At 41.1% G+C, this 25,337-nt stretch overlaps 1 pseudogene; it reads left to right on the top strand.

Annotated features, from left to right (window-relative positions):
- Positions 1 to 10,350: 10,350 nt before the first annotated feature.
- On the top strand, positions 10,351 to 11,189 carry LOC118630160 (annotated as a pseudogene).
- The last annotated feature ends 14,148 nt before the right edge of the window (positions 11,190 to 25,337 follow it).

The following is a 25,337-nucleotide window of genomic DNA, read 5'->3' as shown; positions in this document are numbered from 1 at the left end:
CATAAGAGTGGTGAAAACAGACATCCCTGTCTTGTTCCTGATCTTAAGGGAACTGCTTTTAGTTTTTGCCTATTAGGTATGCTGTTGGCTATTGATGTCATATATAGCCTTTGTTATGTTAAGGTATGTTAACTCTATTCTCACTTTTCTGAGAGTTTTTATCATAAGTGAGCACTGGATTTTTTCAAATGCTTTCTCTGCATCTATTGACATGATTGTGTGGTTTTATCCTTTTTTTTTAATGTAGTGTATCACATTTATTGGTTTGTGGACATTGTACCAACCTTGCATCCTCAGAATAAATTTCACTTGGTTATGGTTTATGAGCTTTTGAATATATTGCTAGATCCAGTTTGCTAATATTTTGTTGAGGATTTTAGCATCTATGTTCATAAGGGTTATTGGCCTATAATTTTCATTCTTTGTAGTGTCTTTATCTGATTTTGGAATTAGGATAATACTGGCCTTGTAAAATGAGCTTGGAAGTCTTTCCTCCTCTTGAAATTTTTGGAATAATTTGAGAATGATAGATGTTAGTTATTCTTTGAATGTTTGGTAATATTCACCTATGAAGCCATCCAATTCAGGACTTTTGTTTGCCAGGAGTTTTTTTTAATAACTCCTTCAATTTCACTAATGGTAATCTGTCCATATTCTCTGATTCTTCCTGATTCAGTTTTGGAAGATTGTATGTTTCTAAGAATTTATCCATTGTGTCTAGATTGTACAAATTGTTGGCATATAGTTGTTCATAATATTTTCTTACAATCCTTTGGTGTCAGTTGTTACTTCTCTTTTATTTCTGATTTTACTTATTTGGGTTCTATTTTTTTCTTCACAAGTCTGGCTAAAGGTTTGTCACTCTGGTTTATCATTTCTAAGAACCTGTAACTGGAGCCGACTGCGTTAGAGGAGCAGGCACTATTTTGGAGGCTTTGCCTTCACTGCTTAATTTAATCACCCAGTAATCCTGCAGGGTAGAAATTACTAACCTCATTCATAAATGAGGAAATTGAGGTTCAATGCAGTTAAATAACTTGTTGGGAGTCAAAGAGCAAAAAGAATTTGCTTTGAACTAATGTTCTGATTCTGAAACTGTGCTTTTAAGCTATAGAGATCCTCTCCCCTTAGCAGAAGCAAAATGGCATTTACAACAGAAGCTGTGTTTTTAAAATACTTCAGGAAATAACAGTGAGAAGGACATTAAGTGAAAAGCTATAAAGTTTTGGCACACAGTTTCCAGATTAAGAGATAAAGCATCTTAAAGTTATTCAAGTTAAAAATGTTACAAGACAGGTGCAACAACTTAGCCTGAAGCAGTTAAATAGAATCTCTGAAACCCAGAACAAGTCTCTTTCAAGGAGTTGAAATTAGCTAGTTAGTGAAGCTCAGTTGCTAATACAGAATTTTTAAAGTTGCTTATTACTTCTTTAACTTCAGTCCAACAAATCAATGAGCCTTTTTTAAAAAATTGAGTTATCGATTCACATCACATGCCAGAGCACTTGGAATAGGGTGGCACATTAAAAGTTACATGTGAGGCAAAACTGACTGATTGACTTTATTAATGAATGAGTGAATAAATAAAATTTTATAAAACCAAATGATATGAATAGCTACAGGAATAACACATAATAGCAGTGCCAACTTGAGCAAGATATTCAATCTGTCCATGCTCAGTTTTCTAATCTGTGAAATGGGATAAAAAATAGTTTCTGTCTCATAGGCCATGAAGTGCTTAGATCAGTGTCTGGAATAAAGTATGTTAAAAAGTTTGCTGTTATCACTCAGATCTAAAGCCATATTTATTACCTGGGTTCTAATCCCCTTTAAGTCTAACTAACTAGATAATCATAAACAAGTAACACAATCTCTCAGAGAAACAGTTTTGTCATGTGCAAACAGAGATAGCAATAATACATCCTGGTATTATTTATAGATCACATAAATTAATGTACAATGTTTAGGATTGTGCCTGACATGCAAAAACTCCATAAATGCTGACTATTATAATCTTCATTTTATAGATGATTAAAACTGAAATTCCGACATGCCATGGGAGTGTGTTCCCGGAGTGAACCCCAGACAGACTGACTCCAGGGTCTTAATTCAATTTAGATAGTCTGAAAACAAATGCTGAAATTTTAAAGAAATTCTACCTAGCAATAATATTTTACATCATATCCTGATTATTCTGGATATAGCATTGGATAAGACCTATAGTGTGATTGTAAGTAGCCATTTTACTAATAATCCTTTAAAATGGAGACATCTAAGTCTTGAGGTCAACATCATAAAATGTTCAGGAGCACATCCATTTCTATAACAGTAATGCGAGCACTCTCAGAGAATCCTAAATATGTTTCTCTTCTTCCTCACTTCTTGTGTCCAAATCGCAACTACTTCAAATCTCTTCATATCTTCTGAGTTCTGATTTTCTTGTCTTGCCCTATAAAACCACAAGCTTACCCACTGCCGAGGAGACTGCATTGGGGAAAGCATGGGTTTTGAAGTTAGACCAACATTGATAAATGAACATAACAGAGGATTCGATTTTGTGCATATTAAAACAATGTTCTTTGTTTCCCCCTCTAAGTCCTTTCAGTTTTTCTTCCATTTGAACCTTGAGGTTTATTGCTCTGGGGGAAGAAAGAACCTAGAACAAAGACACTATTGATCAGTCTTTCTTCTCAGAGCTGACTTTCCTAACCTCTTTAAGAGAGAGAAGGCACTGTGAGCCAGGCTGTCAGGAGAAAGAACGATGTCCGAATCACAGACCACGTCCAGCACAGGGCTGGGGCACCAGCCACAGGACCCCGGGTGTGACACAGGGCAGGTGGAAAGCCCATCCTTTCGGCCCCGGTGAAGAGAAGCGAGCAGACCTGTGTGTCTTGCTCTCCCACCTCAGAAGCAAAGAGGAGAGTGCATTCGATTTCAGGGACTGCCTAAAACATAAAGATGTCTGCCCTACTTCACGTGGGGAGTAGTGGTGGCAACAAAGTAGAAGTGTCGCACAGTGTGATCAGGAGAGGAAGGGTCTTCGTTAAGTTCTCCTGAGACAGTTGTTCCCACCTGACTCCAAGGTGGCACAGAGGTCAGATCGTAGTGTGACTTGCCTCATAGTCAGAAGTCAGTGTGTCAAGGACATGTTCCAGGGACTGAATGAATGTCACAAATATCTTACGGCCAATAACCAAAGGAAGCTACTTGGCCCTAACCCTGAATTTATAGAGAATAAACAACCACCTCAGCCTTTAAGGCTAATAGGACAAGCAGTATTCACAGGTAAACAAGAGGCATTTCCCTAGGAACCACAGGACAGTACACAGCATTAAAAATAAATCTTAGGGGCTATCTCTCTTCACCACGGGATCCTCCTCTCCAGTACGCCCGGACACCACGTTGGAGAGGAGCAGATTCATTAGAAGGAAACCAAAATACCGGGATTTAGATAAAAATCCACTAGGTTGCCTACAGATTTAAATTACTGGATTAGACTAACATGATTGTATTAGAATCAATTGTTCCACCTTCCTACTCAGTAGATTAAGTACTTAAAGGAAAGCTCAAATAAGTGAGAAAGAACAAAAGTGCATTTTCTTTTTACACAGGTGTATAAAAATTTGTGATCTCCTACACCAATAGATTTTCTCTTTGATCAACAGTCAAGAGTTTCCAGAAATTTTTTTAGCACAAAAATTAGCCATACAGAAAGGTGTTAGCATTTATTATCGGGACCCTTATATGTCATCTAACATCAATGTTGAGGACTCTGAGACTCAGAAGCAATAACAAACATTAAATGTTAATTACAGTAGTTCCCACTTATCTGCAGGGGATGCGTTGCAAGACCCCAGGGGACGCCTGAAGCTGTGGATAGTTCTGATCCCTCATCCACTTCTCCTCTGCTGGAAACGTGGCCGCAGCCGCAATCTTGGCAGATGCAGCCTCTTCAGTAAATCTAATCTTTTTCAGTCCAAACCCACTCTTGTAACCATCCCTTACTTGCAGGAAATGGCTTGGTGTCACTTACATCGGGGGATCCCTCGCTGAGGCCTTCCTGCAGCCTCACCGGCACCACACATCGCTGTCAGTCGGGGCACAGTTTCTGTCCGCATCTTTCATCCACAAATGGAATGCCTTTTCCATCTGAGTAAGCACTTACTGCACACTGTGGCCTGAACTTTTGCAGTTTGAAGCGCGACCGCAAAACTAGCACGGATTTCTTTTTCCTTCCTCCCAATTTCACAGGTAGAAGATTCGTTCTCAGCAGAGAAACCTCCACATACAACTTTATTTCTTTCCTTATGAAACTGACAACGTCCATGTTTTCACTGAGTGGAAGCGTGTTCTGGCTTCTCTTTGGCATATCTGAATTGCCAGCATCACTACTCTGGTGCTTTGGGCCATTATTAAGTAAAATAAGGGATACTTGCACGCAACAGCCACAATACTGCCACAGGGAATCTGATCTGATCATCTAGACGGCGATGGAATGACTAATGGGCAGGGAGAGTACACAGCGTGGAGATGCTGGACAAACAGATGATTCATGTCCTGGAAGGGACGGAGCAGGATGGTGCTAGATTTCATCATGCTGCTCAGAACGGTGGGCAATTTAAACCGTATGCACTGTTTATATCTGGAATTTTCCACTTAATATTCTCAGATCACAGTAACTGAAACGGTGGAAAGTGAAAACCAGAAATAAAGGGGGAATTACTGTAGTGTACTTGCAATAAAAATATTAACGATGATAATAGGAATGGCAGTTTCACTTAATGATGTTCCTCATAAAGCAGCAGAAATGTTCATTTGATTAAAATCCAAGCCTTAAGTGCATGTATTTTTAATACTCTGTATGAAGACATGGGGTGTACACTGCATCCCCAGGTGCCGTGTTGGTCTGGAGGAAAAGCCACTCTGACCTGAACCAGCTCTTTTTTTCACGGTACATCAATTTTACTTGAAAGACCAACTGACAATCCTGATTGTAGTTATTCAAACTTGGATATTGGCAGATATTTCTTGAAAATGAACAATGCCAGGCTGTTAATTTAAGAAAAACAACTGAGAGTATTTGTTGCCAATGACTGACCTTGCACTTACAACAAAATTGAGAAGTTTGACAGTCTCATCCTGAGGTTGATGGTGTCACAGTACTGAAAGGCTTTTTCTAGCATCAGAAAATTAATATCTGTGGCGATGTTATTGAATTAGTTTCATCATATTGTACAATAAAATGTGTTAGTATTTGGAAAATAAGCACAACTCAGGGAACCAATATTTTCCCAATAACCAAAGCCCGATGAAATGATTCAGGCACATGGCAAGATACACAAAAGGATTCAAAGGTAGCAGAGGACTAAATGTTCATTGATGGGGTTTCAGATTCACATTACAACCAAACTTTAAGAAACGACTACTTACCTAGTTGTGATATTAATATCAAAAAAAGACTACTCATGCCCTGGCCGGTTTGGCTCAGCGGTTAGAGCCTTGGCCTGCGGTCTGGAGAGACCCGGGTTCGGTTCCCGCTAAGGGCATGTACCTCGGTTGCAGTTTGTCCCTGGCCCTGGTTGGGGTCGTGTGGGTGGCAACCACTCGATGTGTCCCTTTCAAGTTGATGTTTCTCTCTCTCTCTCTCCCTCCCACTCTATTTGAACAAAATATCAAAAAAATGTCCTTGGGTGAGGATAAAAAAAACAGATTACTTATAATGACCTTTATAAGGCTATTAAAATATCCTTTTCAAACTACATATCTGTACATACTTCAACCAAAATAACATATTGCAACAGATTGAATTCAGAAGCTAATATGAAAATTTAGTTGTCTTTCAAAAATGTAAAATAGCCTTGGCTAGTTTTGCTCAGTGGTTGGAGTCAACCTGCAGACTGAAGGGTCAAGGGTTCGATTCCCGGTCAAGAGCACGTACCTGAGTTGCAGGTTCGATCCTTGTTGGGGACATGTGGGAAGCAACCAATCAATGTATCTCTCTCACATTGATGTTTCTCTCTCTCTTTCTCCCTCCGTTCCTCCCTCTCACTTTATCTAAAAAAAAAAAAAAAAAATCAACGGAAAAATATCCTCAGGTGAGGATTAACAACAACAACAAAAACTGTAAAACAATGTCATTCTTCTTGCTGCCAATGAAAATGGACATCTTCAGTAAAAATGTTATTTACATTACCTTGTAACTGGTTTATTATTTTATAATTTTAAATGATTTAATATTTTTTTCAGTTTCTTGGTTTTAGTTTCTTAAATGGTAATTATTAATACATATAAGCTATATAAACAAAAACTCTTGGGGAAACCGCAATAAATTTTAAAAGTATAAAGTAGCCCTGAGGCCAAAAAGTTTGCAATGGCTAATCTAAATGTCACCAAGTACACAGATATTTAAACATAGCAAAAGAAAATATTCACTCCAGGTGCATCATCACTGTCTTTAGACGGCATTCCTCTCATGCTGAGGTCTTCCCATCCCTCCGTTACGATCCTTCTCTGAAGACAGGATTCCAGCTGCTGGGATTACAAAAATTCTTCAAAACACATAAGGTCAACTCACCCTCCTCTACCAGGCAAAATTAGAATTAGAAATAAATTTGGGGAGTAGAATGAAGAGAAAAAGAGAGAATTCAGACACAAAAGTCAAAATGGTTGGTCTCTCAAATTGTGTGCTTTTTATAAATTCTCCATAAATTATTTATGGATACAGGTACAACTTGCAATCTAATATACTGGGGGGATTGTCCACATTGAAATGAATGAATGAATGAATGAATGAATGAATGAATGAATGAATGAGTAAAAATCAAACAATCCCCCTCTTTTGCCGCCCCCCCCCCAACAACCACCCCCAGCCTGTCCTTTGCGCTCCGAGGACCAGGACCCCGGACGCCCAGAGAGGCCGGACCCCCTGGGACCGAGCACATTCCCGCGCTGGCTCTCAGGCCTGGTTTCAGAGGCCGGCTGGGGCCTTCTGTGTGCAGCGCTGATGAATGCCACACGTAGGGCTGCGGCAGGCAGAGCTCCGGAATTAAGCCGCTGTAATTATTCAGGGGTGTTTCCTGGCATTCTTTCAAAACAGACGACTCGGAAAACCAGCCTTTTACTACAGGTCAAAAAAGATTTCTAAAGTCATCATTTCAGGCCTTTGCAGAGACACACCTACGCTGCTCTCTTAAGTAAACAGATGCACACCACAAGTGTGATGGCAAAATGATCCAGGCCCAAAGAAGGCAGATTCTCCTGAGATCGTTGAGGGGGTAGGGGACTTCTGGGGTTTTGTTTGCCTGAGGGAGCAGGACAGGGAGATAACTCCAAATACCTAGAAAGTGGCTTAATTCTCTCATGAATTTATGTATGCTGAAATTGTAAGGTGCTATCACTTCTATCCAGATGGTTAATGAAAAGAAATTTACCGCAATTTTTGAGTTTGTAGGGGGAGATATAAAAAATAAGGAGTTGGGAAGAAGCCTCAAACTGTCCCATGAACTAAAAAGCAACAAATTCTCTTTCACTACATTTATGAGTCATTATGGCCAAATATCTTAAACAAAATACCCATTTCCTCTCCCTTTCCTTTACCTTGGGTTATATAACTACCCAGCCAAACTGATGAAGGGTGTTTAGGGCTATCTCAAACAGCAAAATTGTTCAGTCTTATGACCCAATTCAGCTATCTAAGCTCCAAACTGACTGCAGCATTACATCTATTATTAAAGAGGAGTTTATCTAAAAGCAGATTCTTTTGTTAGAAGCTTTACTATCAGAAGTTAAAATCGAATAAGGAAGCATTCTGGATCATGGGATGAAAACATAATTAAATACTAACTTAATTTATGTTAAATCATACCAACTGGTTATAAAGACCATGGAAGAATGTATAAAAGGCATATAAAAGAATAAGTAAAACAAGCAAGATAAAAAAGTATAAACTCCAAATGATTAAAACTATTTTATATTTGCTTATATAAGTTTTAAAACCTATGTTTAGGGGGAAAAAAAACAGAAAGGAATTACTCTATATACAAAATGCTAAACACAGAATGGAGAATATTTATACTTTCTTAATCACTTCTCTGTTTTCCAAGTTTTTGTCATTGTATTGGTACTATTTTCAAATTTAAAAGAAGTAAATGCAATAAGCATGAGAAATATGCACTTTGGAACAAGTAGTTGAACAGTGATTGAGATTAAGGATGAAGATTGATCTGCATCCAGGTGAGGGAACAAGAGAAAAAGAAGCTACAGGACGGTAGCTGGTGGTGGAGGAGACAGAGCAGCTCTGGACTGAGCTTCAGGTCCCAAAGAAGCAGGTGAAAATGACCACTGACTCTTCCACCCTTGAAGCTCCTGGAAACAAGCCTCCAGTGGTCTCTGGGTGGCTGGGTTCATTTTCTTGAAGGACACAAGGAATCTTTGGAAAGAAAAAGGCACAAGGATCATCACTCATCCTGAAACCTCATCACCATTTTGAAGCCTGAACTCAGGTTGCCCTTGGGCTGACTTCCATTCATCCCCAACTTCACCACGCCGACCAGCACCAAAGAGCATCTCCTCTTCCAGGCTGGAGACAATTAAATGACCCCCGCCACACACACACACACACACACACACACACAATTATATCAGCAAAAAAATTTATATGACAATCGGGACCAAAAGTTTAAAGGTTATAAATAAATGTAAATACCTAGATGGGTCTATGCCTCCAAGACAGGGGGAGAAAAGTATCTAGAGGGGAAATACTACATGGATACAGAAGAGGAAGGGGGAGCTGATTCAGACACTTCCCCAGCATTCACAATTATACCTCAGCTTGGTCTCGTGCACCATCCCACGTAGGGTGTTTGAAATGGACAAACGGGAGCTGTGTGTTGTGGTGTTCTTCTCCCGTTCAACAGGGGGCCCTGTTCGAACCTAAACCATGTGCCCCTTAAGACTGGGGCATGTCCAGGCTTGTCTAGGGAACAGACAGCGCAGACCCACCACAGCAGGATTTGCATGAACCACACAGGAACATAACCATCCTAAAAGAAGAGTTACTTAGCAACACAAACTTGACCTAATCTTGATGCCATAACCCCAGAAGGAAAAGGAATTATTAGCAGCAGAACATGACAGTGTTCAGCAAAGAACTCATGGTTGAATCATAGAGTATAGGACACTTTAAGAACACATAAAATCTCCAAAAAGTCTTTAGAGACACAGGGCAGCACTGCTCTCAAGCCTTTAGCCTAGGAGCAAGAAAGGGTTATCCCCACTGAAATAAACGACCCCACGTGGTCCATGTGAAGAGGAGCCCTGGCATCTGTCATACACCATCACTCCCCAGGTGCTGGTGACTTATCAGTGAAGAACAGCACAGCCTGACATCAGCAGATGTGAGCAGAGAGCACGGCAGCAGCAGCCATGGGAAAGGAATACTCTTTACCTCTTTGAACACAGAACATACAAAGACTGCCCCAAGATCTTGCAGTGTTGGAAATCAGCGTGACGTGGGAACTGTGGTGTCCTCACTCTAGGCATCAGCGGGAAATCACAGTGATACAAGTGCATGGAAACCCCTTTGTGTTCTCTACGTCCCACCACTCAAGCTACACACATGCACGCACACGCACAAAACCATGCACACATATAATCCATTCATTCTCCAAAAAAAATCCTCACCTGAGGATATTTTTCCAACTATTTTCAGATAGAGTGGGAGGGGAGAGAGACAAACACCGATGTGTCACCAATTGGTTGCCTCCCACACAACCCCAGTCAGGGTTGGGACCAAATCGCAACCGAGGTACATGCTCTTTGGTCCGTGGGCCGACACTCTGGCTGCTGAGCCAAACCAGCCAGAGCCATTCTCCAATTTTTAAATTGCCTACTGGTAAGAAGTTCTATGATCAACACTGCTGCTTGAACCTGAGTTTCAGCTTCTCACCTTTCTCCCTGAACAGTAGGAGATCCAGCACTCACTCCTGCTTCTTCACAAACTACGGGACAATGGGCTCCACGCAGTCGCCCACCTACAGGCTGGATGGCCCGTATCACAGCCAGCATCTCTGCAGGTGCCAGTGGCTGGGCTCCCAGGTCTCCCAGATCCCACTCCACCAGTGTGTGAGGAGGCTGGGCGTCCAGAAGCCTGGCTGTGGGGATGGTGGAGGGTCTGTGGGAGCATAAGGGACATGCCTAGCTCGAAGGAGACTATGCAAGGCCTGAATTACCACCTGGCTTCTTACCTGGAGAAGTTGAGAAAACTGGAGGCTGATAATCAGAGACTGGAGATAAAAATCCAGAACATCTGGAGAAGAAGCAACCCCAGGTCAGAGACGGGGGCATTGTTTCATGACCATCGAGGACCTGAGGGCTCAGATCTTTGCAAGTTCTGTGGACAATGCCCACATCATTCAGCAGATTGACAATGCCCGTCTTGCTTCTGACTTCAGGGCCAAGTATGAGGTGGAGCTAGCCACGTGCCAGTCTGTGGGCTCAGAAGAGTCATTGAGGACACCAAATCACCAGTCTGCAGCTGGAGACAGAGGTGGAACCTCTCAAGGAGGAGAACCACGAGGAGGAAATAAATGGTCTACAAAACCAGACTACCAACTAGGATTGATCTTGGAGTTGGATGCCCCCAAATCGCAGAACCACAGCAAGATCATGACAGACACCCAGGCCTAGTATGATGAGCTGGCTTGGAAGAACCAAGAGGAGTGATTCCAGTCCTGGTATCAGCAGGTTGAGGAGAGCACCACAGTGGTCACCTCACAGACAACTGAGATAGGAGCTGCTGAGATGACACTCGCAGAGATGAGATGCACAGTCTAGTCCTTGGAGACTGACCTGGATTCCATGAGAAATCTGAAGGCCAGTTTGGAGAATAGCCTGAGGGAGGTGGAGATGCATTATGCCGTGCAGATGGAACCGCACAAGGGGATCTTGCTGCACTTGGAGTCAGAGCTGGCCCAGATCCATGCAGAGGGGCAGTGCCAGGCCCAGGAGTATGAGGTCCTGCTGAACATCAATATCAAGCTGGAGGCTGAGATGACCATCTACCACTCCTGCTGGAAGAAGGGGAACACTTCAATCTTGGTGATGACCTGCACAACAGCCACTCCACACGATCCATCCAAAAGACCACCACCTACAGGACTGTGGATGGCAAAGTGGTATCTGAGATCTGAGGCTTAAAGGCAGCAAAAGTGGGGCACCCCTTGAGCAGGGGTGGGGGGATAGGAGGCCAGTGAAAAGTTCAGAAATCATTGAACATTAAAAAAAGAAGAGCCCTGGCCAATTGGGCTCAGTGGTTAGAGCGTTGGCCTGCGATCCAGAGAGACCCGGGTTCGGTTCCTGCTAAGGGCACATACCTCAGACCTTGGTTGCAGTTTGTCCCTGGCCCTGGTTGGGTGGTGCGTGTGGCAACCACTCGATGTGTCCCTTTCACATTGATGTTTCTCTCTCTCTCTCTCTCCCCCTCCCAGTCTATCTGAACAAAAAATGGAAAAAAGTCCTCAGGTGAGGATGAAAAAAAAAAGAAGAGCCCTGGCTGGTTTGGCTCAGTGGTTAGAGAGTCGGCCTGCGGTCCAGAGAGCCCTGGGTTCAGTTCCCACTAAGGGCATGTACCTCGGTTGCAGTTTGTCCCCGGCCCTGGTTGGGTTGTGTGGGTGGCAGCCACTCGATGTGTCCCTTTCATGTCGATGTTTCTTTCTCTTTCTCATACTCTCTCTCTCCCTCCCATTCTATCAGAACAAAAAATGGAAAAATGTCCTTGGGTGAGTACAAAAAAAAAAAAAGAAGAAGAAGTTTTATGTTTAGGATTCAGTGGTGGTGAAAACAGACATGACTCCTGACCACATGTCACTCAGCACCCATGTCACCACATCAACTCTCTCCCTGAACCCCATTGATTTGTCCCGCAGTGGGTCCCTGCCTCAAATGAGTCCATTATATCATTTTCTCTCCATAGCCATGGTTGACCCATCCAGAGGAGAGTCCCTGACCCACACTGAGCTAACAAGATCTTCGCCTGAAAATTCGAGGACTGAGAGTTGGCAGTGCCTAGATTACAAAACACAAAACTGGAAACTACCAACACTTGGCCTGGGGAAGAAGAGAAAGCCAGTCTGGAGATGAAAATAAAGCAGTTGCCAAAGGGTGAAAAGGGGGAGGGAGACTCCTTTTGGGGCTGGATTCCCTGACCCCCTTGCTCCTGAGGCCGCTATGGTCCTGCCACAGGATTGCATCAGCCTTCAAGGGGAAATTAAACTGGGTTACTGCCATTTGCGACTCAGAGTCTCAACATATTGACCCACACACACTATACATGGAGGCAGCAACTGAAAGGCCCTCTTCATCAGCCCTGTGAGAACTGCAGATCTCAGCAACAGGCATTGCAGGGAAACAAAAAGAAGAAATGGCAGTTGAGCTGTCATAGTGAAAAAGATGTGCATTGGTGAGCTTAGACAAACATGCCTTGGACATGCCCAGAAACCCTGGGCTGAGGGGACATTCTACGAGGACTAGAGCTGGTGAAATAATTTGTTATTGTTGCCGATATTCAGTGTTTAGCTTCTGACTCATATGGCCTGAAGAATCAGAGGCTATAAGGGGAGGAAACACAGCAGCACCGCTTTCCACCATTTATGAAATTTCTGTTTCTTACCTAGTATAGCACAGGCAAATTTATTATAAAGAATATTTCTTTGCCGAAGATTTATTCAAAAAAGCACTGTTTTTCTAACTCCAAATTTCAGTCCATGAAATAGAGCCTTTCCTTTCTCTTCCCGTCTTTCTAAAGGACATCTCTCTTCAATGTAATTCTCTTGTCATTTTTCCCCTTGAACACAATGTCACAATTTGATGCAGGCTGGTGGCTCACAGCTCTTAGAAATGGTCACAAACCCACAACCAAAATGGTGTCAGTATCAGACAATCAACGGTTCTTTCTCTGTTTCCAGTTTCATGTTTTCCCATCTGTTAGACCTCTCAAGCAGACCCAGCTGCTTTTCCTGACACCTGTCATGTTTATTTAGAACCTGTTTTTACCAGAATCATTTCAACACAATAAAAGTACCAAATCTGGTTTCCGTGGACTTTTCCGAGCAGGCAACAAGCAGTAGAAGAGAAATAATGGAGAAAGAGGCTGCTAGGCAGACAAAGCCATGCAGGTCACTTATCAGATTGTGTTTACTAGGTTTTCTGGCAGAAACAAGGTACAAAAATTATTTTGTAAATTTTGACTTTCCTTCTTCATAGGATAATTCTATGAAATTTAAAGGAACTCCTACTTTTGTATGAAAGCCAGTGTTTGCAATTAAGTAACACACTATGTACCTTGTCAGATAGTGAGAAGTAAACATATGTTGCTTATGTATGGAGAGCATAATTATTCATGCGCACGTCCTATTTCTCCTTCTCAAAGACAGCAAACAGCTTGCTGCTTTATGTACACATGCTGTGCACAGTGAGTTTGCTGATATCTTATGGATTTGTTTCCATTCAACTCTCTTGTCATCTTTCAACTATAAAGGGATTATTAATAATTTGAGATGACAACTTAGTAGTCTCTAATTTTGGTGAAAAAAAAATGCAACTGTGGAAATAGGAATCAGATTGAAAGAAATATTTTTCCACTTAATTTTTTTATTGGAAGAAAACATGAACACTGCTTTATGACCAAACAGAGTTTAGGTTTTAATGGGCAGAGCGCAAGTTTGAATACCTTGTCCATCCCAACAGAAATGCATCTGTTCACAAAGTCATTAAAATCCAAAAAAGCCCAAGGGCTTCTGTGGCATAAACACAGCTTGGGCCGCAGAGCTCGTAGATCTGGGACTCTGCCAAACCTTGGAGAGCACTGGCAGAAACCCACCCGGCATCTCCCTCGAAGAAGTGGTAAACAAACCCATCAATCACTGGCAGCTGGGAAGTGTTGGGAGCCATAAGTTTCAGGCACTGATATAGAAAGGACTGACAAATTGCCATCCATCATGCATACAGGTTCTCATTTCGCTGAGGACTTGCTGAAAGTAGGGAACACAGAATCCTCAGCAGAGGAAGACGAAGGCCTGAATCCGCCTAGGCAGGGGTGTCACTGGCAAGATTGCTCATGTGTTCTAATACCATGTATGAAACTTGCTTTTACTTTTGTACTTAAAGTTCTTAATAAATTTTTCTAGGATGTTTACAATTCTAAAGAGAGAGGACTGGGAGAGAAGAAAACAATGGCAGCAAAGTGAATGGAAGCTACACTGACCATCTCCTAGGATCAAACTGGAATTACAACTAAAATAAAGAAAAGGCATCGGGAATGACCAACTGAAGACCAGCTGGAGAGAACCGTTATAACCAGGGACATAAAAAGGAACCCAAAACAAATCTGGTAGGTGGTGTGGAGGCGTGAGAGGGCTGACTGGGCTCCCGCAGGCAGCAGCTGAGGGCAATCTTAGCTGTGAGAAGCCCGGGGCTTACACCCCAAGCTGGGCCCCCCAGCACAGACTGATGGAACATAGAAAGGTGCCCACATACCACCTGGCTGTGAAAAACACCACAGCAGAGGTCCTGTCTGGCAGGGAGAGGCACCGGGAACACAGACACCTGCCTGAGGGCCAGTGCACTACATTTCAGCTGTAGCTACTCACCTTGGGCTCTGTTAGAGGGAGGGCTGACGACTAGAGCTGCATGAGGATTGAGTTAGGGGTTCGTGGTCCTGGGGAGAGGTGGGAAGGAGGCCATCAGGATCCCTGTACTGAGTCATTCCCACATGATGCAGAAACCATTTTTCTCAGGCAGACTTTTTCCATCAAAGTGACTTTAGGCTGGGGGGTGGGAAAGCAATTGTCCCACCATTGGAATTTCACCCCACCTGCTGGGAGGAGTTTGCACCTAGCACAGAACTGCAACTCGAGGTCCATCAACTGTCACAGACAATCAGCCAGCCTGCAAGCAGAGATGAATCTTTGGGTGCTTTGAGGCTTGGGCCTGGATCACCGTCACTGGGTTTCATGGCTCTGGGACAGAGCTATGAAGACTGGAGACTGTGTCCCTGTGCTGAGCCATTACCATGCTGCAGAAACCATTTTTTTCAGGCAGTTTTCCCATCAAAGCAGCTATAGACCGGGGGGGAACAATTGCCCCACCCGCTGGAAATTCTCTCACCTTGCCCACTGAGAGGAACTTACTTCCAGCTGAGGACTACAATCTAAGGCTCATTAAATGACTGATACTAACAGTCAGCCTGCAGGCAGAGGCAGATCTCTGGAATATTTTAGTGTTTACCTGGTCTGCAACTCTAACCAGGAGAGTAAGACCAGACACTGGTGTTCAGCTTGGTCTCTTTCACACACAACCAAATGCAGCAGAGAGAGCCACAATCTGCAGAATATTGATATCCACAGGGAGATTTTGGCAGGCTCCAAACTCTGCTGAGATAGCCAAAATTATGAAACAAAGAAACAAGTCTCAAATGAAAGAACAAGAGAATTCTCCAGAAGAAGGGCTAAATGAAATGAAGATAAACAAGTTATCAAATATAGAGTTCAGAGTGATGATTATAAAGATTTCAACAGCATGAGGAAAGATATAGAAACAATGAGGAATGACCAATCAGAAATCAATAATGATATAGCAGAAATAAAGAACCATGTTGGAAGAAAAAACGAGCAGATTAGAGGAAGCCAAGGATCAGATCAATGAATTAGAAAACAGGATAGAAAAAAATCAATCAGAGAACCAAAATGAAAAAACAATTAAAAGACAAGGGGACAGTTTAAGAGAGCTGTGGGACAATGTGAAATGTAACAATATCTGTATCATAGAAGCTCCAGAAGAAGAATAAAGTGAGCAAGGGTTAGAGAATCTGTTTGAAGAAACAGTGGCAGAAAACTTTCCTAACTTGGTGAAGGAAAAAGGCATACAAGTTCAGGAAGCACAGAGTCCCAAGCAAGAAGAACCCAAAGAGGCCCACACCAAGACACATCATAATTAAAATGCCAAAAATTAAAGATTAAAATAGAATCTTAAAAGCAGCAAGAGAAAAGCAATAGGTTACCTACAAAGGAGCTTCCATAAGGCTGTCAGCTGATTTCTCAACAAAAGGGAATGGCATGAAGTATTCAAGGTAATGAAAAACAAGGATTTGAATTCCAGACTGCTTTATCCAGCAAGGCTATAATTCAAAATAGAAGATGAAATAAAGAGCTGGCCTGACCCCTCCCCCAGCCCTCCCCAAAAAATGGCTAAAGGAATATATCACCACCAAACCAGCATTGCAAGAAACATTAAAGGGACAGCTGTAATAAGCAGAATAAATATAGAGAGAGAAACATAGGCATAATAAATAAAAATGGTAATAAATAAGTACATATCAATAACAACCTTAAATATAAATGGATTAAATGCTCCAATCAAAAGATAGAGTATCTGAATGGATAAGAAAGCATGAATCATATGTACACTGTCTACAAGAGACCCACCTCAGAACAAAAGACTCACACAGGTTGAAAGTGAAGGGATGGAAAAAAATTTTCCAAGCAAATGGGAATGAAAAAAGAGCTGAGGTAGCGATACTCATATCTGATCAAATAGACTGCAAAGTGAAGGCCATAACAAGAGACAAAAAAGGCCACTGTAAAGTATTAAAATGATTGATCCACAAGAAGATATAGCCTTGGTAAACATAAATGTACCCAACATAGGAGCATCAAAATATATTTAAAACTTCTAGGGGACTTCAAAGGAGAGATTGACAGCAATACAATCATAGCAGGGGACTTCCACACCCCACTGACATCACTGGATAGATCCTCTAGACAAAAATTAACAAGAAAACAGAGACCCTATAAGACACACTAGATCAGATGGATTGAAATGATATTTACATAGAATTAAACCCCAAAACTGCAGAATATACATACACAAGACATTTTAAAAAATGGACCACATATTAGGACACAAACTAAGTCTCTACAAGTTCAAGAAGATTGAAATTATATCAAACATATTCTCAGATCATAATGGCATAAAACTAGAAATTAATTACAATAAAACCCTCAAAAACATTCAAACACATGGAGGCTAAATAGCATGGTATGAAACAATGAATGCGTTACCACAGAGATCCAGGAAGAAATAAAAAACTCCTAGAAATCAATGAAAATGAACACACAACAACATAAAACCTACGGACACAGTAAAAGCAGTCCTGAGAGGGAAGTTCATAACATCACAGGCCTACCTCAATAAACAAGAAAAATTTCTAATAGACTATCTAACCCTACAACATAAAGAACTAGAAAGTAAACATAAAGAAAAACCCAGAGTAAGCAGAAGGAAATAAATAATAAAAGAGCAAAAATAAAGGTTATCTAGACTAAAAAGACAGTACAAAAGATCAATGAAACAAAAAGCTGGTTCTTTGAAAAGATAAACACAATTGATGAACCTTTAGCCTGACTCACCAAGAAACAAAGAGAGAGGACTCAAATAAACAAAATCAGAAACAAATAAAGAGAAGTAAAACTGACACCACAAAAATACAAAGCATTGCTAGAAAATACTATGAACAATTATATGCCAACAAATTGGACAACCTAGGTGAAATGGTCAAGTTCCTAGAATTATACAGTCTTCCAAAACTCAACCAGTAAGAGTCAGAAAACCTGAACAGATCAATAACAACTATGAAATTTGAAGGAGTAATCAATAAACTCCCAGCAAACAAAAGCTCAGGTCTGGACAGCTTCACAGGGAAGTTTTACTGAACATTCAAAAAATGAACACCTATTGTCCTCAAACTATTCCAAAGAATTCAATAGAAAGGAAGACTTCCAAGCTCTTCTAATGAGGCCAGCATAATCCTAATTCCAAAACAGGATAAAGACACTACAAAGAAAGAAAACTATGGACCAATACCCTGATGAACATAGAAACCAAAATCTTCAACAAAATATTAGCAAATTTGATCCCACAATATATTAAAAATATTATTCACCACAACCAAGTGGGATTTATCCCAAGGATGCAAGGCTGGTACAATATTCGCAAATCAATACATGTGATACACCACATAAACAAAATGAAAGCTAAAAATTATATGACCATATCAATAGATGGTGAAAAAGCCAGCACCCATTTCTGATTTAAAAAAAAAAAAAACACTCAGCAAACTGCAAATAGAGGGATCATATCTCAACATAATAGAGGCCATATATGAAAAACCTACAACCAACATCATACTCAACAGGCAAAGACTAAAAGCATTTCCCTTAAGAACAGGAACAAGACAGGGATGTCCACTTTCACCACTCTTGTTCAACATAGTACTGGAAGACTTAGCCACAGCAATCAGACAAGAAGAAAAAATAAAATACATCCAAATTGGAAAGGAGGAAGTAAAACTATTATTATTCACAGATGACATCATATTGTACATAGAAAACCCTAAAGACTCCATCAAAAATCTACTAGACTTAATAAATGAATTTGGCAAAGTAGCAGGATACAAAATCAATGGCATTCCTATACACCAATAATGAACATTCAGAAAGGGAAACAAACAAACAAACAAACAAACAAAAAATCTCATTTACCATTGCAACAAAAGAATTAAGATACTTAGGAATAAACTTAACCAAGGAGGTAAAAAACCTATTCTCAGAAAACTACAGGACATTGAAAAAATAAATAGAGGAAGATACAAAAAAGTAAAAGCACATATCATGTTCATGGATTAGAAGAATCAACATCATTAAAATGTTTATATACCCAAAGCAATCTATAGATTCAACAAAAGGCAGACAAAATCCAATTAAAAATGGGCAAGGGACCTGAAGAGACACCTCTCCAAACAGGACATACAAATGGCCAGAGATATATAAAAAAATGCTTAATGTCACTAATCATCAGAGAGATGCAAATTAAAATGACTATGAGGTATCACCCCACACCTGTCAGAATGGCCGCCATCAACAAATCATCAAACAACAAGTGCTGGCGAGGGTGTGGAGAAAAGGGGACTCTAGTACACTGCTGGTGGGAATAAAGACTGGTGCAGCCACTATGGAAAACAATATGGTGTTTCCTCAAAGAATTAAAAATTGAACTGCCATTTGACCCCGTGATGCTTCTTCTTGAAATATATCCTAAGAAACTTGAAACACCCATTAGAAAGAATATTTGCACCCCTAAGTTCATATCAGTACTATTTACAATAGCTAATATCTGGAAACAGACCAAGTGTCCATCAGTAGATGAGTGAATAAAAAAGCAATGGTACATTTACACAATGGAGTACTATGCAGCTGTAAGAAAGAAAAATATCCTTTGAGGGGACGTGAAGGGACCTGCAAAGTTAAGCAAAATAAGGCAATCAAAGAAAGACAAGTATCACATGACCTCATTTATTTGTGGAATCTAATGAATAAAATAAGCTGACAATCAAAATAGATCCAGAGACACGGAAGTAGGAAACAGACGGACAAACCACAGAGAGAAGGGGGATGGTGAGTGGGGATGGGAAAAGATAAACCAAAGAACTGATATGCATATATGCATAACCAATGGACAATAGTGTGGGGAAGGCAGGAGGGGTATGGGAGCAGGGAGGAGGGGGATCAATGGAGGAAAAGAGGGAGACATCTGTGATACTTTCAAACAATAAAGATACTTTTAAAATAAAAAAAGAGATAGAATTAATATTTTGTCACTTGAGATACAAGGCTCAATTGTTCATTCATTCATTCATTCTTTTTTTTTTAATCCTTACCTGAGGATATTTTTCCATTTATTTTCAGGCATAGTGGGAGGGAGAGAGAGAAATATCAATGTGAGAGAAACGCATCAATTAGTTGCCTCCCTCACAATCTGACCAGGGCCGGGAACCGAACTACAACCAAGGTATATGTCCTAGACCGGAATAGAACCCATGACTCTTTGGTCAGCAGGCTGATGCTCCAATTGCTGAGCCAAACCAGCCAGGGCTCATTCATTCTTCTAAACATATTTATCAGCCCAGCCAGTGTGGCTGAGTGGTTGAGCATCAACCTGTGCACCAAGATGTCACCGGTTCATTTCCCAGTCAGGGCACATACCAAGGTTGTAGGCCAAATCCCCAGTGGGGGGCATGCAGGAGGTGGCCAATTGATATTCTCTCTCATTGATGTTTCTCTCTCTCTCTCTCTCCTTCACCCTTCCTATCTCTAAAATCAATAAAGAAAAAAAATTTTAATTTATATAAAAGACACAAAGGACATAGGGACATAAAAGACATATTCCCTTCTCACAAAAGTTTGTCCTGTAAGTACATGGATAGGGAATCTGTCTATATATGTCAAAATTTAAATATAGTGCAAGATAATGCACAGAACTGAATAAAAAGAGAAAAGAGAATTCACAATAACTAGGAAGTTCAGCTAGTCGTTGCAAACTAGGAATTAGTGGTGACTAGCTATACAGTAATATTTGGGGTTTGTTTTTCCTTATCTGAAACCCAGTAAGACTTTATTTAATAATTTTTAATAATGTTTTTCTAGCCCTGGCCGGTTTGGCTCAGCGGTTAGAGCATTAGCCTGCTGTTCAGAGAGACCCGGGTTCGGTTCCCACTAAGGGCATGTACCTCGGTTACAGTTTGTCCCCTGGTTGGGTTGTGCAGGTGGCAACCACTCGATGTGTCCCTTACATGTTGATGTTTCTCTCTCTCTCTCTCTCTCTCTCTCTCTCTCTCTCTCTCTCTCCCTCCCACTCTATCTGAACAAAAAACAAAAAAATGTCCTCGGGTGAGGATAAAAAATAAATAAATAAAAAATAATGTTTTTCTAAGTTAACATCTGGTGGTTACTGAGTGGTCACGAGTTTGAGAACATTCCCTGAAGTACCTGGGTGTGGCTAATGTGTTCTGTGTTTCTAGTTAAATGTGAAAATTAGAAAAAGAGATGAGCCTGATAAGAACATGAGCTCTGCCCTGGCGGGCGTGGCACAGTAGTTAGAGTGTCATGGATTTAACTCCCTATAAAGGGCATGTACTTGGGCTGTGGGTCCCATCTCATGTGTGGGAGGCAACCAATAGATGTTTCTCTCACATCAATGTCTCTCTCTCCCCCTCCCTCCCTTGTACTCTCTCTAAAAAATTAAAGGAAAAAAATATCCTCAGGTGATGATTAACAAAAACAGACAAAACAAAACAAAAAAGACCACATGAGCCCTGCTACTGCACAAGGACACGAGAGATCAAGGCACCACGTTTCTAAGCCACAGAACAGTAATTGTCTACTCAGGTGACACGTTGGACTTGCTCACAAAAAAGGCAGGAGGGGGCGGGAGTGGGAAGGAGGAGGTCAATAGGGGGAAAAGGAGGAACATCTGTAATACATTCAACAATAAAGATAAGCTAAAAAGAAAAAATAAGCTTTTAAAAAAAAATCAGATGCCCAGCCCTGGCCAGTTTGGCTCAGCAGTTAGAGCGTCAACCAGCGGACCAATGAGTCATGGGTTCGATTCCTGTCAAGGGCACATACCTTGGTTGCAGTTCGTCCCTGGCTCTAGTCAGGGTCATTCAGGAGGCAACCTGTCGATGTGTCTCTATCACATCGATCTTTCCCTCTTTCTCTCTCTCTTTCCCTCCTTCCTACTTTATCTAATGATAACTGGAAAAATATCCTCAGATGAGGAAATTAAAAAAAAAAAATCAGATGCTTGGACTCCACCTCAGACCAATTCATTCAGAATATCTGGAGGTGGGGCAGATTTTTTAAACTTCCCAGGTGCTGTATCTATTAATTCAAAGGTAGGTTTGCTACATTGCATAACCACAACCACTAAGTCCCCCACATAATCTTTAACCACAAGCAATATAACTTCCTAATGTCTCCTCTGAGGTTTACTGATCACAAATAATTCACTAGGTTATTAACTAAGTCACTTGCTATATACAGAATTGTGATCCAAAGTCATGTTAAAAATTGAGAAACATCGCCCTGGCCGGTTTGGCTCAGTGGTTAGAGCGTCGGCCTGCGGTCCTGAGAGACCCGGGTTCGGTTCCCGCTAAGGGCATGTACCTCGGTTGCAGTTTGTCCCCGGCCCTGGTCGGTTGTGCGGGTGGCAGCCACTCGATGTGTTCCTTTCACATCGATGTTTCTCTCTCTCTCTGTTCCTCTCTCCCTCCCACTCTACCTGAACAAAAATGGAAAAATGTCCTCCGGTGAGGATAAAAAAAACAAAACAAAAAACAAAAAAAAAATTGAGAAACATCAATCAAAAATTATTACCACCTATCCTTTTTGAAATTGTGGTCAACTCCTTATCTATTAAGACACTCCAGTGTGACCATAAAGCCATGCCCATATGTCAGAGTGATCATCTTTTTTTCTCTTTTTTTTGATACATGCTCCTAGCAGGAACCGAACCCGGGACTCTCTGGTCTGCAGGCTGACACTCCAACCACTGAGCCAAACTGGCCAGAGCTCATCTTTCCTTCTCTGATGCAGGAGGTGCACATAGCTCATCTAAGAGTAGAATAACTATGTATCCAGTTCAGAGGGCTGTAAGAACAAATCGCATCACTCTTGTGCCCGAATATACATTGCTACCTGATCCATCAAAACACCTGCCTGATTCCGACCTCAAAGTAATATTGAGGTGCCACGGGAGCCTTGCTAACTGAAGCTCTATATTGAGGTCTTGGAGCTTGTTCCGGCCTTCTCTTGCCTACGGAGACTAAGGGTGAGGAAAGGTCAACAAAAACCACAAACTATCGTATACTGACTGCTCCTCCCAGACTACTCCGTGTGCTAATAATGAGGCATATGACTGTCTAATGCCCTTCTTGGTCCCTGTGTAGCTGCAGTGGTTCCTATCCTGCAGGCATATCCAGTTAACTAGAGAACTTGTTCAAGGGCACACACCTTGTCCCTTGAGGTTATTTATGGTTTAATACATCATGGGTGGGACCCAGAAATCTGTATTCTTAATAAGGACCTCCAGGAAATTTTGATGCAGCCATCTGGGTAAGCTGTCATAGACCCATTATCAAAAACAAAAAAACAAACAAAAAAAAAACCCAACCACGCACATGCACAAACAAAAAAATAAGTCTTCTAATTTATCAACATGATAGCTGGAATACCTTTTAAATGGGATCTCTAACCATCACATACGTTGTCTCTAATAATGAGATCGATTATCCTCTGGGTTCTTGGCTTTATTTTTTCCTGCATCACTTTTTACAAATTGACATTATTTTATATGTCTGTCTGCTTATTTTTACACATCGGGTTCTTTTAATAAAACAAGCACTCTGGGAGGGAAGGGATTTGTCTATTTTATTCACTGACCTATCCCCAGATCTTAGAACCAGTCTTAACACGTGGAAGCTACTCAGCAAATAATTAATGAATGAGTAAATCTTTAGGAAATGCTCAAAAAGTGGATAAATTGGCAAAGAAGAAAACCTACCTCTCACAGAAGGGCAGGGAATCCTCTCCAGATTTTTAATTTAAATTGAGTTTTGGGGTTTTGTCAGCTTCACAATATACAGGAGAAGCACTAACTCAATCAGCAAGTTCCTTAATATATAAAAGGTCAAGAAAAATAAATTGATTTTGTAAATCTCAGTTAAGCAAGCTTCAATGTCCGGTACACTTGAATGTACATAGTCTGTCTCATTAAATAAATATTACTAGCAACTGTATCTTAGAATCTGCTCTCATTATTGGATCTGAGGTCAGATATGAACCTCTCCATACTAATGTATTTACACTTGAGTTTTTTCAAGGGCATAATAAGATTTAAATAGATAAAAATGCCCAGTTGGCCTCTTCTGATTTCTTTTATCACTTTATTAAGCTGGCCAGGGATTATTAGCTGCATCGTTGCCTTTGTGAAGAAGGATATAAAGACGAATGAACCATTTGTCTGGAATAGTAAAGGACCAGTTTTAGATTACCGGCAACTGGTTTAGGGCTGATGACACGAGAAGAGACTCCATGACTTTATGTGTGCGGGCAGAGTTTTAAAAGATCATCATAATGAACATGTCACCAATAGGGTATGAATGAGCTTCAGTCTTTTTGTTGTTCACAGGGGCTGAACTTCATTCATCCGTGAGTGTGGGTGGGCCTTGAACAACAATATTAAGTATTGAAATAAGGGAGAAATGAGAGTCTTCCAAGGTTAGAATAACTGTTGTGACAACAGTTTTAAGAAAAGAGTTTTAACTAATATAATTTATGGTGAGTGGGTGACACGTTGGACTTGCTCACAAAAGGCTGTGCAACAGTTGTGGCTACCTCACTGCATGTGGAAGTAAGAAGCAGTGAGACACTGTTTCAAGAGTTCTTTGAACGCCTTACACAAAAGAAGCTGAAGAAATGTAGTCAGAGCATTATCATTCCACTTAAAAAAATTACGATGATTCAAGCGATGCCACCAAAATATGTGGTCCTTTGCAATAGCGATAGAGATAGACAACAGTCTCTTGTCCCCCTAAATTATTAGTAATTCCCCAAAGATATGAACAAAAAGGGCCCCATGTTAGGAATATATATTTACAAACTCTTAGATTGACTGTATTTACAACAACATAGAGACCATTCTAAGTATGATAATAAGGACATGTAAGTTTGGCTAATGGCCCGGATGGCGTGGCTCAGTGGTTGAGCTTTGACCCATGCACCAAGAGGTTGCCGGTTTGATTCCTGGTCAGGATACAAATTTGTGGGCCAAATCCCCAGTGGGATCATGGAGGAGGCAGCCAATTAATGTTCTCTCTCATTGATGTTCCTCTCTCTCCCTCTCCCTTCCTCTCTCTTTAAAATCAATAAACAAACAAAAAAAGTTTTTTAAATAAATAAATAAAGTTTGGCTAATGTACCAAAGTGTTTTTCACACCACAAATTTCCCTAGACCACTTAGATCATATCCTCAAGGAAGTGAGTTGTAGGAACACATCGCCCCAGAAACTCAGCAGTTTATAAAAGCACCTGCTTTTTTCTTGTATTATGAAGACTGTAACTAGGCTGGGCTTTGCTTAATGCAGCTGGGCTCAGCGGGCCTGATGTGTCTTCTCATTCCCAAACCCAGATGCACTCTCCAGGACCTACTGTTCTTGTGGTAAAGGGCATGAGGATAAGGGTCCAAGACAAAGCACTCAACTGAATTTAAACTTCTACTGGATGAGACAACTGTCGTGTTCACTTACATATCAATGGCCAAAGCATGCAACAAAGAGCAAACAATTGGGACTAATCCGACCTATCACTGTAGCATCTCTCCCCTCCACTCTGCCAAATCTCCACGCTGTAGGAGCTAAAACTGGAAATTACACTTTCCTAGAGCTTCCT

Source organism: Molossus molossus, unplaced genomic scaffold (genome assembly GCF_014108415.1).
Source record: "Molossus molossus isolate mMolMol1 unplaced genomic scaffold, mMolMol1.p scaffold_m16_p_1, whole genome shotgun sequence".
NCBI classification, from domain to species: Eukaryota; Metazoa; Chordata; class Mammalia; order Chiroptera; family Molossidae; genus Molossus; species Molossus molossus.
This window is presented reverse-complemented; position numbering and strand designations above follow the sequence as displayed.